At 40.2% G+C, this 23,386-nt stretch overlaps 1 long non-coding RNA gene across 2 annotated transcripts in view; it reads left to right on the forward strand.

The window, feature by feature from the left end:
• The window catches only part of LOC122432614, a 188,689-nt gene that overhangs the window by 152,835 nt on the left and 12,468 nt on the right, over positions 1-23,386 (forward strand). For both annotated transcript variants that reach the window (XR_006266897.1, XR_006266898.1), the window contains exon 4: positions 22,581-22,672. This is a non-coding gene — a long non-coding RNA (uncharacterized LOC122432614). The remainder of the gene's footprint in view (positions 1-22,580; positions 22,673-23,386) is intronic.

Genomic DNA, 23,386 nt, shown 5'->3' on the forward strand with positions numbered 1-23,386 from the left:
GGCTAAAAGAAAAAGTAGCGATAATACCAAATGCTGGTGAGGATGAGAAGAAATTGGATTTCTCATATATTGTTAATGGGAATGTAAAATGGTACACTTCGGAAATCAGTTTGGCTGTTTCCTTAAAAACTAAATACACCACTTATCATTTAACCCAGCAATCACACCCTGGGCATTTATTCAAGAGACATGAATATGTATGTCCATGTACATGTATGTTGATAGCAGTTTTATCTTTATGGCTAAAACCTGGAATGAACCAAAATGTCCTTTAAAAAGTTAAACTGTGGCACAACTACACTATGAAATATTACCAAGAATGAAATATTGATGCACGTAACAACTTGAATGGATTTCAAGGACATTGTGCTGAGTAAAAAAAAATCCAGTTTCAAAAGGTCACATACTGTATGATTTGATTTATATAGCATTTTCAACATGAAAAATGTATAAAGATGGAGAACAAATTAGTGGTTTCTAAGTATTAGGGATGGAGTAGGGGAGGCGAAGGATGTGCCCAAAGGGGATCTTTGTGGTGATGCAATAATTCTGTATCTTGATTGTCAAGGTGATTACAGGAATGTACACTTGGGATAAAAAGTGGTATAGAACTCACTCAGCACATTGTAGCAATGTCAGTTTCCTATTTTATGGCACTGTGATGGAAACATGTCACAAAGTATCTCATTGAACCTTGACAACATCCCTATGAAATTGGTTCTATGACCCCAGGAAAGTAATACTCAGACAGGTTACCTTGCCCAAGGCAGATGGGCTGAGATTCAAATCTAGGCAATCTGACCCTCAGACGTTTGTTTTTAATCTTGATGCTCAGCAACCCATGTCCTGGCTTGGAAAGTAGATAGGCAGAAAAAAATGTAAGCTTTTCATAGAATCACAATCACAGGGATGCAGGTAGAGGACCTGTCTAAAATTCATTACTTTAACCACTCAGCTCACAGCTACCATTTGAGTGCTTGCAGTCTAAGAATTTCCCTGAAATGCTTTATATGTGTTTCTGTTTTTACTCCTAAAACCGGCTTTTCCTATTGTCTAGTTCTACCTTACTAGCTCTGAAACATTGCCTCTGACCTTGGAGTGGATGCTGGGTCCACTGATGCTCAGTTACTTAGGATTCAGCACATTACAAAGTTTGCCTGCTTGGATCACTCCTGGGTTTCTGCAAACCCATTCCCTTTACTGAGGACAATCCACTCCAGTCTTTGGTCCCAGGAATTCTGACCACTTTACTGGTCAACACCCAGTCCTCATTGGTGGTAGGTGAGGAATATGATTAGAGAGCCTGCACTGGCATATGCAGGAGTGTACAATAGTGTATTTTTAACCCTGCACTAAGCATTCTGAACTATGTGCAAAGAATTTGTGCTTCCTCTCGAGTCAGCTATAGAGTGGAATCCAGTGAAAACCTGCCTAGGTCACTACCAGGTGTAGCAGCAGCCAAACATCAAAGCCAGCCTGAGAACAGAGACACAAGAATAATATTGTGTGCCAGGGTCAGGACAACTAGTCAGGTGCCAGGTGGAATGATAGAGCCTGAGGTGAGAACCAGAATTCGGGTCTTGAGTTCAAGTCATGGCAGATTAAATTTTATCTTGGCAGACAGTGTCATTATGTGAAAGCTCAGAGCCAGAAGTTTAGTGACATAGGAGTCCAGGCAACAGCTCTGACCAGGGAATATAATAACCATAGTTTTTTTTTTAATTGAAGTATAGTTGACATGTAATATTATATTAGTTTCAGATATTGAACTATTGTACAACATAGTAGTTCAATATTTTTAGATTATGCTCCATACAAAGTTGTTATAAAATATTGACTATATTCCCTGTGCTGTACATTATATCTGTGTAGCCTATTTATTTGATACCTACTAGTTTAGGCCTCTTAAACCCCTTCACTTATTTCCCCCCCTCCACCCCTTTCCCTACAGTAACCATTGGTTTGCTCTATCTGTGAGTCTGTTTCTGTTTAATTGAAAGAAAGAACATGAAATCACTCTGTGCACTTGAGATGTAAATCTGGACTGGGAATTTGGCACCTTTTTGTCCCTGATGTGTGGACTTCCCTTGTGGCTTAGACGGTAAAGTGTCTGCCTACAATGCAGGAGACCTGGGTTCAATCTCTGGGTCAGTAAGATCTCCTGGAGAAGAAAATGGCAACCTACTCCAGTATTCTTGCCTGGAAAATCCCATCGACAGAGGAGCCTGGTAGGCTACATACAGTCCATGGGGTCGCAAAGAGTCGGACATGACTGAGTAACTTCACTTTCACTTGTTCCTGATGTGAAAGTTAGGATCATGCCACAACATGTAATTATGGATTCTTGAAGGTCTCCAATAATGATCGGCAAACACTTTGTAAGCTAAAGCCATGGGTGGAATACTACCTCAGAAGCGGCCAATATTACGATTTCTACAGGGTATTTTAGGATTCTTCAGACTCTGGTTTCTTGAAGCAGCATGCCTGAGTCTCATTTCCACAGGAAATTCTCTCCACACTGTTCATGCACTCCTTGGAAACTGAGAGCACAGAAATGGTGTGACAAACCAGTCCAATTGCTCGGGCATCTTCAGATCTGGAGTTCGTGGAAATGTCTCACTTCCTGGGACTAGGAGGGGCCATGTGGGGAACAGCAGATCCGCCCCAATCCTCTGGACAGAATCCGGTTATTTCCCACAGCCTCCTGGCCCAGACACAAGGCCTTTAGAACAGAGCCAGGAATGTTTCCTGGAGTTTAATGCAGCCCAGAGGTCATGCGTGCGACATTACACAATGATTAATGACAGGGAATGCTTGGTCAGGATTGTATTTAATTTATACTTAGGTGTTGGCAATTTCTTGTAGACAATCATTTCTCCAGGACATCTCCTCGTCGGCCCAAACCATGTGACTGTTACTGTTAGGTGTGTCCTTGGGACCGCAGACCTTCATGAATACTTGATGGAAGGCACATAGCCCTGCCTGGGTCCCCATCTGGCACCTGTCCCCTATTGTTCCTAGGTTCATTTCTATTGTATTTCCTAAAACGGTGCCACTTTCCTCTATTTATAGAACAGTTCAGCTAATTGAATAGTGTCAAAAAAGAGAACAAGGCAGGAAATGAGTATTCTCCTGTTCTGCCTTAATTGTGATACCAAGTCCATGAATGAAATGTGTTCAATGATTCTGTTACTTTATCTTTCATAGTCATATTTAATCTCATTCCTTGACAATTTTAGACTCAGCTCCGAATGTAGATAATAATGCCAATTCCTAAGGTTTAAAAAAAATTTTGATATGAAATTTGAATCTCTGGACTTGCTTTCTAGAAGAAATAAGGTTTCTAGTAATTAGCTAAGGAAACTGAAAATTTCCTAAAGTTACTTACTAAGGTTGATTTATTTACTTAAGTAAATAAGCAGCAAGCAAACAAAAAATGATCATGGAGGAAAGTCACTCTAACGTGATCATATTGCTTTCAAGGTAGAAATCCTGGGATTGCTATGAAGATATCTGGTTAGTACGTGAAAGTGTTTCATCAGCCTTCATCACCACAGTGCTGTTATTCTCATGTGGGGAGTCAAGTTTAGCACTTACTCAGTGGCTTGGTCCTGGTTTATCACGTCCCCAAGAAGACCAGACTTCTTTCTGTATCTGTGTGGGTTGATCAGATACGTGATCTAGTCCTTCCTCTCAACACTGTGTCTGGACAATGTCCTCAAGAATTTAGTCCCAATACATCCTCTCTTTTATCTACAAAGCTGATGCCATCACTTTATTCTCTTAACATAATGAGGATAATTTAGTGCTAAACTCTGATTGACTTAACTGTTTTCTTGTCAACTGAACTTTGAGTTGAGGGAAGAAACCAATCTCAAGAAATATAACTCTATTGTAACTTCTCAAAAGTTAGGCTTGATCCAAAGCCCTCTGACATGTGTACCATATCTGCAGAAAGCAAGACCAACTGTGTAGAAATCAGTGTTTTTAAATAGCTGCTATTTTATACTTGAGAAGAATTAATAGTCCAAATATTTGCAGCCTAAGTTTAATTAAGAAATAAGATCCATTATCATTATTTTCTTTTTAATTTTGTTTATTCATTTATTTATTTTTGGCTGTGCTGGGTCTTCACTGCTGTAAGAGCTTCCTTTAGCTGTGGTGCACGGCAGTGACTTCCCTTGTTATGAAGCGTGGGCTTCAGTAATCATGGTACTTGGGCTCAGTAGTTGCAGCTTCCAGGCTCTAGAGCACAAGCTCAATAGTTGTGGTACATGGGCTTAGTTGCTCTGCAACGTGTGGGATCTTCTTGGACCAGGAATTGAACCTGTGTCTCCTGCATTGGCAGGCAGATTCTTCACCACTGAGCCACTAGGGAAGCCCTCATTATCGTTATTGAAGCTGAACTTCTGGTTTAATTTCAATGAACATTACTTTAGAGTACCTAGTGCTATGAAAAGATAGACTTTGCCTAATTTAGGAAAGTGGAATGAATCTTGCTTGCATTCAGAAACTATCAGAACTGGGCAGGAAATTCACAGACACATGAATGTGAGCAAGAATGACAGGATAGTTGGAGAACAAAGGACTGTTTTTGTTCGTGATTGTTTTTATTTGTGGCCTTGTAAAACATATTTGGGTAATTTAATTAACCTCTCTGAACCTCATTTATTCAGCTGTAAGGTGAAAAAAAATAATAGAACCTAACATTGATTTATTTTGAGATTTACATAGGAAGATGCTTGTGCTGGACACATGATAAGGACTCAAAAATATCAGCCATTAATTTTTTAAAAAATTAAGACAGAATGATTACAGCCTCTGAATAGAGTCCCTCCCTCCATTCCAAAGTGTCATGTACCACTTGACTCAAGTTGCACCATTTCACCTGAAGATGAGGGTAACAGGCTTTTATTCTAGAACTGCTCTAAAGCCCCATAATACTGAAGTCCAAGTTGATATAAATAAAGTAATAGTTGGAAAAAAATTTCCAAAAGATTTTGACCCTACTGAAATGATTCAGAGTGAGCTTTCTAGTGGGTCCTGGTAAAGAAAAACAAATACAAGTTAAGCAGTGATCCCTTGCATTTTAAAGCTGACTTGGTACTTCATTCTAAAGTATACTTTTTAAAAGTTAGCATTTTATAAGTCCATTTGCCTTAGTCAGTATTGCCTTTAATCAGTCTGGCCTTTAATCAATTTCTACATGTAATCTAGTTTTTATGTTCTGCTCAACTCCACTTTTGAACTGATGGTCTGTCTTAGAATTAATATAGATGTAAAATTAAGTACAGGATGGGCATATGACTTCTAAGCTTCTTTATAATTTTTATAATTTCTTTACAAGTACCAATTTCTTTTATAACAATTCATGGATTATTAGTGTTTTCCAGGATATCTGTAGTGATACAGAGTTGATTCTTATGGAAATACTTGATTGATTATACTTTGGGTCCATCTCTGGTCTTGTTCTTAGTTATCCATGGAAGTCTCACATGGATGAGCCACATCAGTGCTTCTCTGAATCAAAGGAGTTATATTGGAGGAAACTTCTGGAATGAAGCCTGGCAATCCCTGGCATGGTCCTCAGTCAACTCAGGTGATGACCTGTTGTGACCCCGCTGTGTACTCATGCCAACACCTGCCAGGAAACAGCCCACACCTATTCATCTCTCTGGACTCTGCTTCTGCTCCCCCCATAATGCTGGAGCCCAAGAGGAGTGGGGATGATTGTCTATAAACAGCAGCATGCAAGGACAGAACAAGACTCCTCTGACTTAGAATATTTACCATTCCCTTTTTTGGCATTAGGAACTTTTGGGTTTAGATGATGATGGTAATAAGTATAAATAAGAAATGTGTTATCAATATAAAGTGTTGGTCACTCAGTTGTGTCCTACTCTTTGCAACCCTGTGGATTGTAGCCCGCCAGGCTCCTCTGTCTATGGAATTCTCCAGGCAAGAATACTGGAGTGGGTAGTCAGTCATTCCCTTCTCCAGGGAATCTTCCTGACCCAGGGATTGAACCCGGGTCTCCTACATTGGAGGCAAATTTTTTACCTTCTGAGCTATCAGGGAAATCCATTATCAATATAAACATATCAATAAATGTTAAATATATAGATTCTATAAAATATATCTCTATATATCTAACAATAATAGACTTCTGCTAATATTATAGTAATCACATATATTTATTTTTGTAATACCACCATCAGCAAATTCTACACCAGAATCCAGATTGTACATTGACAAATGCCATGTTAGAATTATCGAATGTTGGATTGACTCCTGTTGATCTATATACATCTTCTATAATTTATCAATTAAATGAGAGTCTGGCTTAGATTTTTATTAATTTGAATTCATTCAATTTTGAAAGTTGAAGAAGGCTCAGAAAATTGCACATTTTATCCTTTTTTCATGTTAGCCATTTCCTCTGGAGATGTGATTCACGAACACCTCCCATCACTTTTGGAATTCATTTCTATTTCCTATGTGTCTTCATTCTTCAGAGAAATGTATTGCTTATGATGAGTCTACCCTATTTATTCTAAAATTGCCTAGTTCCAGTGTCAAGGGGTAGAGATTAGTTGTATAAGTATATATAATGAATAGTTAGAAATAAGGTATGATAAGGGCAAGCACAACTGGACCAACCACCAGCAGCAGCAAACCTGTTTACAACCCTCTTTCTAAAGAAAAGTAAGAAGGGAGGCAGGAAAAACAGCATTCATGAAAGAAACCCTGGAGAAGGTTTTAGGAGAGTACTGGGAATCAAGAGTCATTGTGAAGATCTGCCAGCTAAACAAGACCCTCACATGGCCTTCCTTATGAAGCCAAAAGGAGGTATTTCCCCAGGCATCAATATCCTGTTCCACCCCATGGCTCTCTAGTTCAGGCTTCTCAGACTTTAAGGTGAGATGAATCACTTGGAGGATCTTGATGAAGTGCAGAATCTACTTCAGTAGGTCTGCGATGGGGCTGAGATTTTGCATTTCCGGCAAGCTTCCAGGTGATTCTGCTGTGGCTGATCCAGACCAAACTCTAAGCAGTGGGATCTAGATGACCAGCATGGGGTGGGTTGGTACAGAGACTCCACTTGATTCTCATTTCATAGTTGCTTTCCTATAGTTAAGTCTGTGACAACTCTCACCCCTCTCTTTCTTCATTAGAAATTGTTCTATGTTATCTCCCATATAGGGACTCTCTGTCTTGGCTCTACATTATCATTTCTTGGAAAGCTTTTAAAAATTTTGATTCCCATATTATACACATCATTAAAACCAAATCAGAATCTCTGGGAGATGTAATCAGAATGTTTAAAGATACCCGAGTGATTCAGATGCAGCTGAGAACCACTCACTAAGAGGATGTGAAAGTCAGGAAGAACCTCATAAATTTGGTTCCAAGCTCTGCTGCCAACGTGTTTAAGTCTGGGCATTTTCTTTGCCATAAATATTAACCTGAAAGTTGGCTGGAAGTAATTCTCTCAGAAGCCTGTTTGCAAATAGAAGCTGTCTTCTTGGGAAACTGAGAGGTTGAACACCAGTGGAGGAAAGCTGTAGGGGAGCTAGAAGATTACGCTTTCCCCTTATTTCTCTGAGTTGGAATTATATTATAAGTTTATTCAGGACTTTATTTTTCACTTCTGTATCTTACAGACCTATTCTTTGAACCATTTTGGAAGAAATAAATAGTTTTTTTCTTCAAGAAGATGCAAGCACCTTAAGAGAAAACTCCAACTAATTATCCAAATAATTAAATACTCACAGCCCTCAACAGGTACCAAGGGAGTTGACAGCACTGTGAGACAGGGATTTCAAATAAAAGAACCATTAAAAAGAGAAAACCCTTTTTTTGCTGAGGTTTAAACAGACTAAAACAACTGATACCATATAATTTTAAAACCAAAATTGAGATGAGAAAGAGTTTAAAGAAATATAAAACATGATCTTCATCATAATTTTATAGTTTTCCATCTATCTTTTCAAGTATCTAATGATTCCCCAATTATTATGACTGCTTGCAAAAGAAAGAAGAAAGAAAACTCCTTTTCTACAAGTCAGTCCTTATGTAATACATGTTTTAAATGCCTACAGTTTGTTTAAAACTTTTTATTCCTAGGATCCCCCGATTTTTCCTTTCACAATGTCCTCCAGGTACAGGTGGCCTAGTGCATCTGGAAGGAAACTTAACAGGAAGGAAAACAAGACATTGGTTGGGAAACAACCACACCCAGGCTGATGAAAACAGCCTCATCTCTCAGGAAACTAGAGGAGAGTTCACAGTTCTGAGTCAATGTATTGTTCAGCCCATTGGACATCTTAAGCAGTGATATTCACTAGATACCTGAAATTATGTTTTCAGAAAAGCCCCAAAGCAAACTCATCCATTCATCCATCCATTTAATAGGTAAGTGTTTATTGAGGCCCCTTATGTTCTAGGCACTAGTCTTAGATGCAAGATACAGAAGTCATGACACTCATCCTCAGGAATCTAGAAGCCCCTGGGGGAAGCCAACTTATGGGCAAAAAAGAGACATATAAAGATGACAAGGACATATAGAAATGAAGAACTTAGGCACAGAAGTCAGACAGGTAGATATTTGTGTGTGAGGGGTGGGGTGGGGGTGGGTTCCAGTTTTATTGAGAAATAATTGACGTTCATCATTGTATATGTTTAAGGCATTCAGCATGATTTACACATATTGTGAAATGATGACCACAATAGGTTCAACTAATATCCATCTTTTCAAGTATACACAATGAAAAGGAAGAAGAAAAGAAAAGAAAAATGACGAAAACATTTCTCCTGATAAGAATTCTTAGGATTTACTCTCTTAACTTTCCTGTTTGTTCTTGTTGTTCACTTGCTAAGTCCTGTCCAACTCTTTTGCGACCCCATGGACTGTAGCCCACCAGGCTCCTCTGTCCATGAAATTTCCCAGGCAAGAATACTGGAGTGGATTGCCATTTTCTTCGCCAGGGGATCTTCCTGACCCAGAGATTGAACTCGGATCTCTTGCATTACAGGCGAATTCTTTACCACTGAGCCGCCAGGGGAGCCCTAATTTCCTGTTTGAAATTGAAAGTGAAAGTCGCTGAGTTGTGTCCAACTCTTTGCTGTGACCCCATGGACTGTATAATCCATGGAATTCTCCAGGCCAGAATACTAGAGTGGGTAGCCTTTCCCTTCTCCAGGGAATCTTCCCAACCCAGGGATCAAACCCAAGTTTCCCACACTGCAGGCGGATTCTTTACCAGTTGATCCACAAGGGAAGCCCACTTTATTGCTTAGAGATGGATATTTGAATTCCAGCCCTACCCCTTTCTTAGCTGTATGATCTTAAATTATTTTCATCCTCAGTTTCCACATCTGTAAAATCTAGATGAGAGTGGTACTTATGCTACAGAGTTATACAGTTATAGAAGTTATGAAATCTTCCATGTAAACCTTTTAGCCAGTACTAGGCATACACTAAGTAAGTCAGCCTTGCTGACTTCATAGTTCAGCAGTAACACACAGAAAGGGCAGAGACTGATGTGACTGAGGGGACAGAGGCTTTTTTTTTTTTTAATGAATACAAATAAACTGGCCTGAGGCCAGCTAGCCAAGAACTGGGGGGAGGTGGGGGGAGTGGCGGGGAGAATGTCTGGAGTATCTCTGCAGTCATAGAACATGCAATTTAGGAAAGATGGAGATACCTAATTCACTGTGGGGCTGAAATCATCAGAGAAGATCTTGATAAGGCACAGGCTGTGCAAAAAGATTGGATTTTTCCTCTCTCCTTTTAAGTATTTAAATTCTGAGAGCATATACTTCTTACATATGCATATCCTGTTAGAAAATAGATATCATAATAAGGGTCTTATCACAGTGTTACTGTTATGTAAGAGAATGTATGTGAAATTCTAAACATACAGCTAAGATAATGTCAGGACTGGAATTCAAAGCATTCCATGAAATAAATGATTGCATTAATTATGCAAGAAATACACCAGGCAAACCCCGTGATTTCCATGAGAATTTTTCCAGAGCCACCCAGCTGACCTCTGCTCTTCCCTGCCCCCAATTCCCCATCCCACCCCAATGTGAGTTTAAAAAGTCAAAGTCTTCCCACCTTGGGAACCTGGGTAAGGCTGATAAAGGAAAGCCCTGAGAATAATAAGAAAGTTGAGTAAAAATGAATCAGTCAAGAAAATTCCACAGAGTGGTCAGAAGTTAGAAAGCGTTTATGATTCCAGAACCCATTCACCTGGAGGGAAAGAGAAAGCATGAAAAGAATGAGTGGCATCTCTAGTTGCCCCAGGAGTCTAAGTCAAAGATCAGAAGATTAAAAAAAATACACTTGCCTTATGGACAAACACTAGCCAGAATGACAATGAGCTAGGACGGAGGGGAACCCAAATCAAAGAGCATGCAACATTAAACATGAAGCTTCAAAGCTAGTGCTGTCCTGGGGCTCAAGCAGAACTTGAAATCACAGCATTGACAGTTCCCCACATGTGGGCACTGTCATTTCTGCCTGCCTGCCGGAACATCTGTGGGGAATCTACTGATGAATGAGTCTTGGGAGGACCAGAGAGCCTAGGATACTTAGGTTGGAGCGAATAAAACAAAGCAACAGGAATTTGCTTCCTGCCCCAGCGTTGGGGCATCCAGTGACCAGTGGCAATAATGGCGTATCTTAACCAGTCTATTTCTGTAGTTTGGCCTAAGGCTACAGCTGTCCTCTTATCTGATCTGGGGGTCTAGCCTGTGTATAGACACATAGAGCCTGAGAGTTGCCTGCTTCCTTCTTATAAACTTTTTACCTCCCAACCCCCAACCGTGTCTCTATGGGGCCTTTTCAGACTTGTGTTTCCTGACCACCTCCCTGCCCCAACCCCCACTCCCACCACTTGGGCCATAAAGTTTTACTAAGGTAGAAAGTATTCAGTATATCTGTTTAAATACAATGGCCCTTTAGAGAGCTGTAGACCATTGTATTATCTAAGTTCTTATTAGCTCTGCCCAAAACAATGTTCACCTATTTTCTGGGTGAGATTACTCCCACATGAATGAATGCATATAATCAGTTCCCCTTTCTGCTTCTGTGGACCAGAGTTGGTTTCTCTGGTTTACAATTATGAACCTAGAGAAGTAAACCCATTCTGTGTCCTGGCACATTAAGGCAGAGGAATGGGGAAGTTTTATAAAGGAAAAAAGGGAAGGCAATTGGAGGCTGCCTGCATGAAGAAGCTATAAGGCAGACTGACTAGTAGCATATCCAGGATGATTGACTAACCATGGATGTTTGGCTTTCTCTGGCTGGTCCCAGGTTAGAAGACAGATAGGGAAGCTGCCAGTTATCACTCAAGTTCTGGCCATTTGGGGTTGATTATTGTGGAAGTTACTGTTTGGTTTCCTGGACTGTTGCTAGAGATAGCAGTCTGACCTTCTGTGCCTCCCACATCCTGGGCCCGTTATGGTAGATAAGGAGGCGATTTCCTGGGCAGTTGCTGCAGGTGATGGGTCAGAGCCTAGTTTTACATATATCCTAGTCATTGTCCCTTTGTTCAGTCTCTCAACCTCAACCCAGGAGGTCACACAGGACCAGAAATACCTCAGTGGCCATGAGTTTGGATGAGGATCAGTCTAGCCTCCCCACATCAGAGATCAGTGAGGGTGCAGTGGATCTGCATGAATCTGAGAACACGCCTCCTCAGCCGATACGCTGACTATACCTGGAAAGATGACCTTTCAGAAAGGGAAGCGCCAGGGGTTGGCAGAGTCATTGCAAAGATGCTGCGGTCTTTCCTTGTCCTCCTTGTAGGCACCTGGAGTCTGCTGCTCAGTGGCCTCTTTATCTCAAAGCAAAGACTCTGATGTTGCTCATTTGTACTTTATTTCAAGTTATGATATGCATTGTTCTCATTGATCTATATACTGTTTACTGTTTATTATTTTATAATTATTAAGTTATTTACTCATGAAACAGGAAGTTTTATCTAATTTTAAGATTATAGGTCCTTTGTACAAGTCTTAAAAATCACAGCACACAAGCAGTCACCAGGCTTTTAACTGACTTTTAGGTTGACACTTAGGAAATTGTCAATATTCAGTAGTTTTTGCTCCACAATTTGGTGATTTCAAAAAGTCCAACCAAAAAACAACCTAGCCTCATGAGCTTTATTCTCGGAACCAACTGGACAACCGAAAAGCACTTGTAAAAACTTGTAAGGCCAATTTAAAATTCTTGTTTTTATTTAAGAATCCGACCCCCCCCCGCAACACACACACACACACACACACACACACACACACACACAGAGCTAAATCCTGCTATTAATTTTTTTAGAGTGTATTGGAAGAAATTTTAAAAGCATGTGCATGCCTGCTCAGTTGCTTTAGTCGCGTCTGACTCTCTGCAGCCCTTTGGACTACAGCCGGCCAAGCTCGTCTGTCCATGGGATTCTCCAGGCAGGGATACTGGAGTGGGTTGCTGTGCTCTCCTCTTTAAAAGCACATTTCTCTCTAATTAGCAGAGGGACTTAACTAAAACTGGGGAGCAAATTTGTGAACCATACTTTACATCTTCTTTCATTTTTCTACTCTTGAGTTGAGACTTTTTTTTAGACCTCAAAGTGATGCATTTTGAATTCCCCGTCAAGATAGAGTGATAATTAAGAAAATTAAATTTAATCTCCTCTGCAGAGACTTGGCCTAGGAAAGGCAGAGGGAGATTGGAAACAATGTTGTTAGACTCTGTAAAGAGATATAGAAGCCAATATTAGGTAAACCGCAACTAGTTACAGGTTTCTCCCTGGCTGTCAAATTTAGGGGCAGCCATCACAACCGCCTGATGTTGAAGAGTGTTTGCCATTGATTTTCTAATGTGCGAGTGGAAATCTTGTCAACCACTGTCAATTTAAAGCCCCCTGTAATTACACTTTTAACGAGAGAGATTCTAATCGTATTTTCTATGCCAAAGCCTTGTCCCCAAATACTGTTTCCTGGTAAATCAGAAGGGAGGCTGCAGCAATTGCTCTCACAAGGAGTGTGTAAGGCTCCCTGAAGAATTCTCCTTTAATTAATGAATTACATGCTACATCCCTCTGATGGAGGTCATCTCCATCATTTTCGTTTCCTACTGAAGTGAAAACCTTTCAAGTGCAAGACAAGTTCAAGGTTTGGGAATGTTATCAGTGGAGTTACTAAATTCCAAACTGTGCTGTCTACCAGATGACATCACATTTTTGAGGTTATAGAGGTAAGGATACTCTACAGACATAACCATGAAAGATTTTGTTTTTAAAAAATATTTACTTATTTACTTGTCTGTGCTGGGTCTTAGTTGTGGCACATGGCATCTAGTTCCCTGACCAGGGATGGAACCCGGGCCCCCTGCATTGGGAGCCCGAAGCCTTAGCCACTGGACCACTAGGGAAGTCCCAACCATGAAGTTCTGATTCCCCTTGATTCAGATTTTCTTAGACATCTCACTTAGCATCTACCACTACTTCTTCCACTCTCTTGGCACTTAGTCAGAAGCAGTCTCGTGATACCTGTTACACCTGTGATATCTGTTAATGTTTCTTATTTCTTTCACATTGTTAATCCAGTGAGAGAAAAAACCATGTGTTCTACCCTAGAGCAGCTATTTCAGTGCTGGCTGTAAATACATGTCTGTTGGGTAGTAAGTGAGCCTTCATCTACACTCCTAGGACTACATACTGTCAACTGGAAAAAAAGAACAACCTAAAAGTTGAGAATTATGGGGTTCTTTGGAGGACAAAACTGAGGACTTAAGCCTGTGACATGGCATCTCAGATAGTTCTGAGGGACTGTTCTAAAGAGGTAGGGAGGAACCAGGATACATAGTGGTTTTTGCGACAAAGACCAGGTAGTTGGAACATCAAAAGATTACTATTCATTAAAGAAAAACAGACATCTCAAGTTAAAGAATTTAGCCAGTTTCTATGTATGGGAAGATGCAAGAGTCTGGGCTCACTGAAATCATTCCTTTCATAGGCACCTCAGCTATCTGGGGCCAGTTTCCTGTGTTTTCTCATCCTGAGTCTCCTCAAGGTGCATCTTTGGTGGGTTGGTTGATGGCTTGATGGTGGGCATCCTGTTTCCATCCTGAGTTCCCTCAGGGCTCACCATCAGGGTGGTTGTATTGTGATGGCTGCAGCATCCTTTGTTTACTGATATGGCAGGCAATATTTTTCATTCACAATATGATGCCAAGAACACAGCATTGATCTCAAGTTGACATTACTGCTAAGAGGTATTGACTTGAATCCTGGATTCAAAGTTCAGGTGTTAAGTTTGATATTTTTCTCAAAATAATGAGGGATTTTTGAGAAGCAAGTGGAAAGAAAACTGTTTTATGCACAAACATTTAGAAAAGCACATGGGCCCTTAACCAAGGATAGATGATTGTCAGATGGAAGAGTGAAGGGAAAGCAGAGGGCGAACACAGGCAGCGTCCTGTGTCCTCCCTTGGAAGGAAGCCCTGGGGTCCTGGCCTTTTGGCATCCCTCCTGCTCACAATGCCTGCTGTGTGCCACAAAGCAGATTTTGCTCTGGCCCCTTGGCACAATCTCTTCCTGTGAATTCTCTTATAATGTCTCTATAATGTTCCTGTACACCAAAGAAATATAAAACCCAAGATATCCCAGGACAAGTCAGAAAGAAACCTCACCCTCTGCTTCACCCCTGAGGGCCAAACATTCAATTTCAGAGTTTGGCGCTGAAAAAAGGAAAAGGTCATGTAAAGAAAAACAAACCAAACAAAACAGCTCACTGGTTCTTTGTCCCTTTTTGTTCCTTCTTTGTTCAAAATGAAAATTTTGCGTTGGAAATAAAAAACAAATAAAATCTCCAGAAAACATATAAAACCCTTCTCAGTTTGCTTCCAGCCCTGAGCCTCCCTTCGCTGCCCATTATAGGAGTAAAAACCTCCAAACCCTGACAAATAAATCATTCTGAAAGCTGGGGCTTCCCAAGGGTACCATCAGAGATTATCAGTCAGGCAGAAATGTTAACATCCATTTTCCCAACATTGTGAGGCCTTTTGTTAGTCCCTTTTTTTCTTTCTTTCTTTGCAGAAAAGGCACAGTGCCCTGCATTATTGGGACATTTTATGCAAATAGCAGTTAACCGTGTGAAAGTGCTCCATCAGTCTCTGTGACCCAGGCAAAGGCCCCTTGGAAGGCTTTTCAGCCCACTGCTGAACCAAAAGCATGGATGCACGATATGTCCACTCCCAGGTGAAAATGGCAGGCTTTGAACAGGCTGAGCTCTCAGTGGTGGCCCAGGGAAGGGAAGACTCTACCAACGGCAGAGGAGGGACTCTTCCCTCCCTTCTCCATTCCTGAGGCTGAAAATCATGTCAGATCCCGGGTCGGTCTACCCCTGGGATCCTGGGATTTCAGAGCTCGAAGCACCTCTCCTTTTAGCTACTTATATCAGTAGGGAAACTGAAGCCTGGAAAGGGATGGGACTTGCCCAAAGTCAGAGGGTCCATTCATAGTGAATCAAGACCAGAATCTATGTTTGCTGGGCCATATATGGCCTGTATTCATTCATTTCTTTAATAAGTAAACATATCAAGGTTGGAGCACTGTGCAGGGTTCTGGAGAGAGAACCATGAATGAGATGCAGTCCACACCTCTGGAAGGTGCTTGCAGTTCACAAGTGGAAGCCAGAGCAAAAACTAGATGTAATGACAACACACTGAAACTCACTGCCTATCCCTGGGGGCCTGGTTAAATAATTTGTGGTGCATCTAAATTGCGGAATAGGGAGCAGGGGTTCAAACATTCCTGGGCAGACCTATCGGACTGATGTGTAAAGATTTTCAAGTTATATCCATGGGTTAAAAAAAGCAAAGTATTTCTCAAATGTAAAATGAGGGATTAAATTTGATCAGTGGCTTTCCAGCTTTTTTAACACAAAGTACTGTTGTTGTGGTTGTTCAGTCGCTCAGCCATGTCTGACTTTTTGTGACTCCACCGACTGTAGCCCACCAGGCCCCTCTGTCCATGGGATTTCCCAGCACTAATGGGTTGCCATTTCCTTCTCCAGGGGATCTTCCTGACCCAGGAATTGAACCTGTATCTCTTGCATCTCTTGCATTGGCAAGTGGATTCTTTACCACTGAGCAAGTGTAAAACAAATTGTAATATAATGTATATAACATAAAATTTACCATTTTAACCATTTCAAGTGTACAATTCAATGGTACCAAGTATATTCACATTGTTGAGCAACCATTACCACTATCTGTCTCCAGAACTTTTTCATCTCTCCAAACTGAAACTCTGTATCCATTAAACATTAACCTTCCATTCTTCCTCCACCCCTTGCAGCCCCTGGCAACCACTATTCTACTTCCATGTCTATGAAGTCAACTGCTCTAGGTGCTTCCTGTAAGTAGGATCATGCAGTATTTGTCCATTTGTGACTGGCTTATTTCACTCAGCATGATGTCTTCAGGTTTATCTATGTTGTAGCATTCGCAGAATTTCATTCCTTTTTCAGGCTGCATAATATTCTCTTATACAACTGGACCATATTTTGTTTCTCTAGTCATCTCTCAACAGACAGTTTGGGTTGCTTCCACGTTTTGGCTGTTGTGAATGATGCTGTTATAAGCCTGGGTATGCAAATATTTCTTCTTCTTCCTTTCAATTATTTTGGTTATATTCCAGAAGTGGAATTGCTGAATCATATAGTAATTCTATTTTTAACTTTTTAAGAATCCTCCATACTGTTTTTCATAGTGTTTTCATTTTACATTCTCACCAACAATACACAAGAGTTCTAATTTCAGAAATTAGAAATTAGTATTGTTGTCAATACTTATTATTTTCTGCTTTTCTTTTTTAAGCAACCATCCTATCCTAACGACTGTGAAGTGATATCTCATTGTGGTTTTGATCTGCATTTCCCTAGTGATTAGTGATGTTGAGCATCTATTCGCGTGCATATTGGCCATTTGTATATCTTCTTTGGAGAAATGTCTATTCAAATTCTTTGCCCATATTTTAATTAGGTTATCAGGATTTTTGTTGTTGAAAAAGCTTTGGAAGCTGCTACCTTTAATGAAATTGTATGTCAAAGCCCAATATACGAAATAAGAAGATTCATGTGGAGGGCCTAGGGCTCTGACCCAGACCCATTCAAGGGCTTCACAACTCTGTCCCCTCTGTTTGTCCTGCGCATTCCCCCAATAGGAGGCACCTATGGAACACCTCCATGAAAGCCTCAGGGCCCACGGAACTAAGCAGGTTTGAAAACCATTAGACAAGATAACTTTTAGACTACCTCCCTGGTAATACGTGCACTGATGTGAAAAACCACAGACGTTTAATCTGCAAAAAGGTGAATCTACTTAGAGAAAAAGAACTTTCATCAATACTTATTTTCAAAAGGCTCATTGTGATCTTCACTTCCTTCCAAAGAGACTCTTTGGTTTAACCTGTGAGTCAGATTCAGGCAATATTCTGAAACACTGTGAAGATTTTGTCTTGGTCATGCTACCAGATTCTTGTAGTTACCACATTCTTTTTCTCCTTTATCTCAGCATAGTCTTTGACATAGGTGCTTGGTTAAGTCTGTTTGCAAAGTTTTTAAAAATAATAATCTATAAGAAATATCCCTGTAATACATGTATTGCAAACTTTTTCTTAATTCTCCTTCCTTCCGTGTATCTACCTCAACTCCTTTGGCACTGTGACTTAGTGGCTCCTCCCATCAAGAAGTGGAAGCTCTTGTTCCATCCTTGAGTCTGGCCTTTGATTATTGGCTTTGATCAATAGGATATGGTAAAGATGGTGTTGGGCCAGTTCTGAGCCTAATTTCTGCTCTCATTCTTGAAATCCTATCCAGCCACAGTGAAAACAAGCCTGACCTAGCTTGCTGATCATGGAAATCAAGTGGTTCCATCACCTTGTTGCCCTGGCTCACAAGCAACCAACAGCCAAATGGGTCACTGAAGCTATCCTAGCTCATCCAGCCCCTGCCTCCCTATCCACAGATTATGGAGGAGCTCAGTGAAGATCCACAGAATCGCCCAACTGGCCCATAAATTCAGGAGCAAGGATGAATACTTCTTGTCAATGAAATTTTGTATGGTTTGTACTAGCGATAAATAACTGGTGTCAAAAACCATGGAAGGGCCTAGAAAGAATGTCTCATTTAATAAAATTCAGAAATGGATAGAAACAAGTATTGGGAGTCCACCATGGAAACATACCTTAGTGGAGTTTGGTCCCCTAACCTCATGTGCTTGCATTTGATAACTCACATTTCTATACGGCATCTTCAAGTTTCACCAGCAATATTTCACATAAAATATCATCTGAAGTCATTTCAGAGAGTTTATGCTTTTTTCCTATTTGACTATAAACTGTAGTTAAAAACAAAAGCAGTCAGAAGCAACATTATATATGATGCCCTTTCCAAATCAGAGAGCAGAGGTCTATAGTTGATTAAGCTTTCAGCATCCCCAAATATGTGCTGTTCCTGCAACGATCTCAATATATGTTCTTTCTGTGGAACAAGCAAGGGTCTGGCCTCGTTGGTGTCAATAGTTCAATTTATCCCCCCCCGCAGTCATTACCATGGTTAATTATAGGCCAGCACTCCCCAGTGTCAGATGGTCACCGTGGCTCAGCCTTCTGGCTCCCATCTTCCCAAAGGCTGGGAGGTCTTTCTTTAGAGAGAGTTAAGCAGGAAAAAGAAAAGTGAGACTAATTTATGCAAATGTGTGCGACATCAATCAGATTGTGTCTGCCAGATAGCACAAATAGCTGGACTGATTTAGTGCTTTCCCACTCCTCAGAAAGAGTAACAGACACCAGCTCTTTAGTTTGGTGGCTGTGTACCTGAGTCATCAAGTAGATTTCATCACAGTAGTTTGTTTCTTCACCCTTAAAAATAAACATGCATGATTCAATCTAATAAATTGAACAAGTAAACCCATGATGGGAGCTTCAGTGCTTGGAATAAATTAACCAACCATGAAGAAAGTTAGAATCAGGAAAATTTTAACTTAAGATAGAGTAGAATTAAAAATAATTTTATAATGAAAAAAAGAAAGTAAGAGCTTGGTTAACATTGATACATATCACAGAAGATGGGAGAATGGGGTGGGCAGGGGTTTACCTGAAAGGAAGCAATCAATTTTTGTGAACTTTATAAGCTCAATGGCAGTAGAATAATGGTGATTGAAACCAAATAAGAGTGGCTTTAAGAAATGAGTGGAAGTTGATTAAAGACAGTAAGAATGTTTATAGGAAACTTAGGTAGGAAAGATAAGAAATGCAGATGTAGCTGAAAGGGCATGGCAGGTCAAGAAAAGGATTTTTTAGTTGTTGAGCAGAGTAATGAATCACAGAAGCATGACTAACTCGGATCAGTGTGTAGAGACCGAAGATTTCAGAGAGAAAGGGAGCAAAGGATAGTTCTAAAACAGGCAGTGGGGGAAAGGGGATTCAGAACGTGTATATACAAAAGGTTAAAACTTATGCCCCAGGTGTTTAAATGTGTAACTTTAACTCCTTTTCTGTAATAGAACCTAGATTAGTTTATAAGCCCCATTTCAACTCAGAACCTGTGTCACTTTTGGATTAGAGTCAATTCAAGATTTAAACTCAGGCAGGTGAATATTAAAGACTGTCCTCTTCGCTCCTCTCCCCTCTTCCCCTGGAGGGACCAGAGTTTCCCACAGGCCTGTCTGCTGTCCAGGCACCTTGTCTCCACTGCAGGGCAGGTGGATGCACCTGGCCAGGGGCATCATCATGCCACACCGGATGCTACTGACGTCTGTGGTCCCACCACAGTTTCTGGTCTCACGTTCCATCTGCTCGGCACTCTCCCCAACTAGACCTTGCTGCTCAATCACATTCTGGAAATCAGAGGACCCTCACTTGCCCTACATCATGGCCTCAGGCCCACTCATCTACTCACCACAATACTGGCATTGCCTATCCATTGTACGCAAATGGATGGGTAACTTACCTATGAGGCTTCTAGAGTCCCCCGCTAAATCCTGTAAACCAACAATAGTCCCCTTTGTCTTGAATCTCTTGAACTTTTCTGGGGGTTTATGATGCTTCCCCATGAGCCAGCTGGGAGACCCTCCTCCCAAGGAGCTTCTAGCTATTAAACTCCAGCTGCTTGCCTCCATCCTCCCCATTGGACCAGCTGCAGGAATATTCATAGTCATTCCCAGTGGGCAGATGCTGCTCATTGCATTTGGAGGAAGAAGTAATCTAGTCTTAATTCTTTAATTATTTAAAAATTATTGAAAGTGGCTAAGTCTGAAATCCACTCAAGAATCTAGAATAGAACCATCTAAATAGACTAAAAGTTGGAAATAGGCATAGGTTTTTTTTTTTTTTTTTTAAGCAGTCAATATGATCACTACGATCCCAATGGACTTTCCTCAAATTCCATTCATTAGCCCTGGATGCCCTTGTCCTTCCTGTTATAGAAAGCCATGTCTCAGTTGGCATCTTACCCATGTCAACAAAACTATCAAGAATCAAGAGAGGTCTGAGATTTTACTCTACCTGCAAACTAACAATTCACTTATGATCATGGATGTTGACATAAGACACGAGACTCCTGGGCCAGAGACAATGAACTTTATTACAGCAACGGCAGTGGCTAGAGCATTGGCATTGTCTTGCACTGATTCTCTAAGTCTCAAATCCCGCTGAGTGGCATGAGGAGGGTCAGCTGTCTCCTTCAGATGAAGTGGATTGGGTTACAAGAGAGGAACAAGTGTTTATTACTATAGATGTAGGGAGGGGTTGAAAGAGGCTGCTCTTGAACAGAACTGTGGCATGGATGAGTTTGAGTAAACTCCGGGAGTTGGTGATAGACAAGAAGGCCTGGTGTGCTGCAGTCCCTGGGGTCACAAAGAGTCGGACATGACTGAGCGACTGAACTGTCTCAGTCATGCCATGGCACTTTATGCATCTGACGTCCATATCTGAACCAAAGTCCTATAGGAGGAGAAAAGTCTCCCTAAGGCAGTAGACAAAGCACTTGTTTCCAGAGACAGAGACCAGGGAAAGTTGAATCTCTGATCTGGCTAAACTAGTTCTTAGAAACAGTTTGATTTAAAGAGAAAAAGTGGTCCCTCTTTCATCATCGTTCTAAATCACCCTTAATGGTTTTTCCTCCAAAGTCCCTGGAATATTAGTTTCTCTACATTCCCATACCTAGCCCTCTTTCCTTTTCACTTTGTCTGATTTTAGTTGGCCTTATCTATTCCAAGGAAGTCAGTTACCTTGTGTAGATTGCTACTATATCAATGCAGTTTATTGGCATACCGAATTCACAGTCACTCCTAGTTCAGGTTGGTTTTATGATTTGCTAAAGGCTGTGTCATATGACATATCCTCTCTAGAAAAGAAGAATTAACCTTCCAACTATGAACTTTGGCACACGATGAGCTGTTCATAAATATTTATTGAATGAATGAGTGAATAAGCTAGATAAGAAACTAAGGGACCTATGCTGATAGTGGTTAATGATAATATGTCTTTATTTGTAAACAGGGCTTTTATAGACTAGAGTTGGAGATGAACTATCCTTCATACCATAAATGCGCTGATGCTCTACTGTCAACGCTGTTTCCTCCCATGCTGGTGATGAATTTGTAGTGAGTGACCTACCATTACTCTTTTAGCTGGTCTTCCTTGTGAAATGAACGACATACGTTAGTGGGTAAACAGATGCTTCTGCCTCCAGGCTTCCTCCTTCCCAGGGTCTACCTACTCCCACTCTCCTCAAACACCACACATCAATCCAGTGGAATCTGGGGTAGTCTGATTATGAAACAGTATACAATTCACAGTGTCATGGGGACTGAAATTGTGACTTCATTTGTATAATGCTTGTAACCAGTGAAGGGATGACAAATTTTTGCATTGATAGAAATTGAAAAAACATACAGCCTTTACATGAATGCCTCAGGAAAGGGCTTCAAGAGTAAAGTAAATACTCTATCTTCTTACTCACAACTAAATTTCTGAGATTTATACTCACTAGTAGTAAGGGAAATCTTGAAATATCATTGAAGTCACCTACATTTCCTACTTGTATGTATATCATACATCAGACAGAAGAGACAGGGTGGGAGAAAGAAAGGAAAGAAAATATAACTGAATTGAAAATGCCTGCAATGTTTACATCTTCTGCCTCAAAAGTCTGTGTCTTTTTTGGCTAAAATTACTTTCAGAAAGTATTAGTTTCCTGTGCTTAAAGGTTCTTGGAATGTCATGGCTAAAAATGAATCAAACTCCTGGCTAATATCCTTCAAGACAAGACAATACAAGATGATATTACATTGCTTGCTTAGGCCCAGAGCTTCTCCCATCTAAAAATAAAGAAGTATATTTAACATGAAAGAAATGTTAAGCCTTTAAAGAAATCTTGGTTTTACTTGTTACGTGAAACTCTTGGGTGCATAGAGTCAGCTATATTTGTCCCGGCTTTGTCATAGTTTTAGGCACTTGTAGACATACCAATGAGACATCTTGTTTAAATTAACAAGGCTCTGTGCTTTTCAGAGACCCTGGACTAGGAACAAGGCGCCTCAACCCGGCACAACCTCCCGACAAGCTGGCAACTCCAAATGAATGTCAAGTATTTGCGAAGCAAGGTTGGTTGAATGCCACTGCCTCACTGTTTTATCACTTAAACCTTAAAACTGAGGTATACTTTTTAAACTGCATTTTTATACTCTATGTGAAGAAAATGTGTTTTCTATATGTTTTATTTATTTTTTCTATATTTCTATATATCAATGGACCTCCATTCAGTTCATTTGTACATCATTTTGGAAAGCAAGTTGGTAAATGTATCAAAAGTCTCCAATGTTCATAGCTTTCCTCTGAGTAAATCCAGACCTTGGATTCTTTCCTAAACAAAGCATCCTAAACGTCCAAAATGTTACTGCAGCATTATAATCCTAAAAAGACCTAAGTGTCTGACAAGAAGGTGTAGTTAAACACAGTATAATTGTATTTACAAAGGGTTTTTAGTAATATAGGCAAATGTTTGTTTTCTCTATTAACTGAAAAATTGGGAGCAAAATTATTTATATAATCACAGTATACATAGTGTGAGCACAATTCTGGCAGATAGTAAGCGTTTTATAAATATTTGTTAAATGAATCAAGGAATGAATTACAACTATGCTAAAAAGAAGACTCTTGCATAGAAAAAAGATGCTGAAAGTTTCTTATATATGGATATGGTTGTCTCCAGATAATAAAACTAGGCATAATTTTTTTCTGTATTTTATGAATTATTATAATTAACACCTAACATTATCATAACAAGAAAAATAAAATGTATTTTGTAAAAGAATTAT

This window comes from Cervus canadensis, chromosome 31, assembly GCF_019320065.1.
Source record: "Cervus canadensis isolate Bull #8, Minnesota chromosome 31, ASM1932006v1, whole genome shotgun sequence".
NCBI lineage: Eukaryota > Metazoa > Chordata > Mammalia > Artiodactyla > Cervidae > Cervus > Cervus canadensis.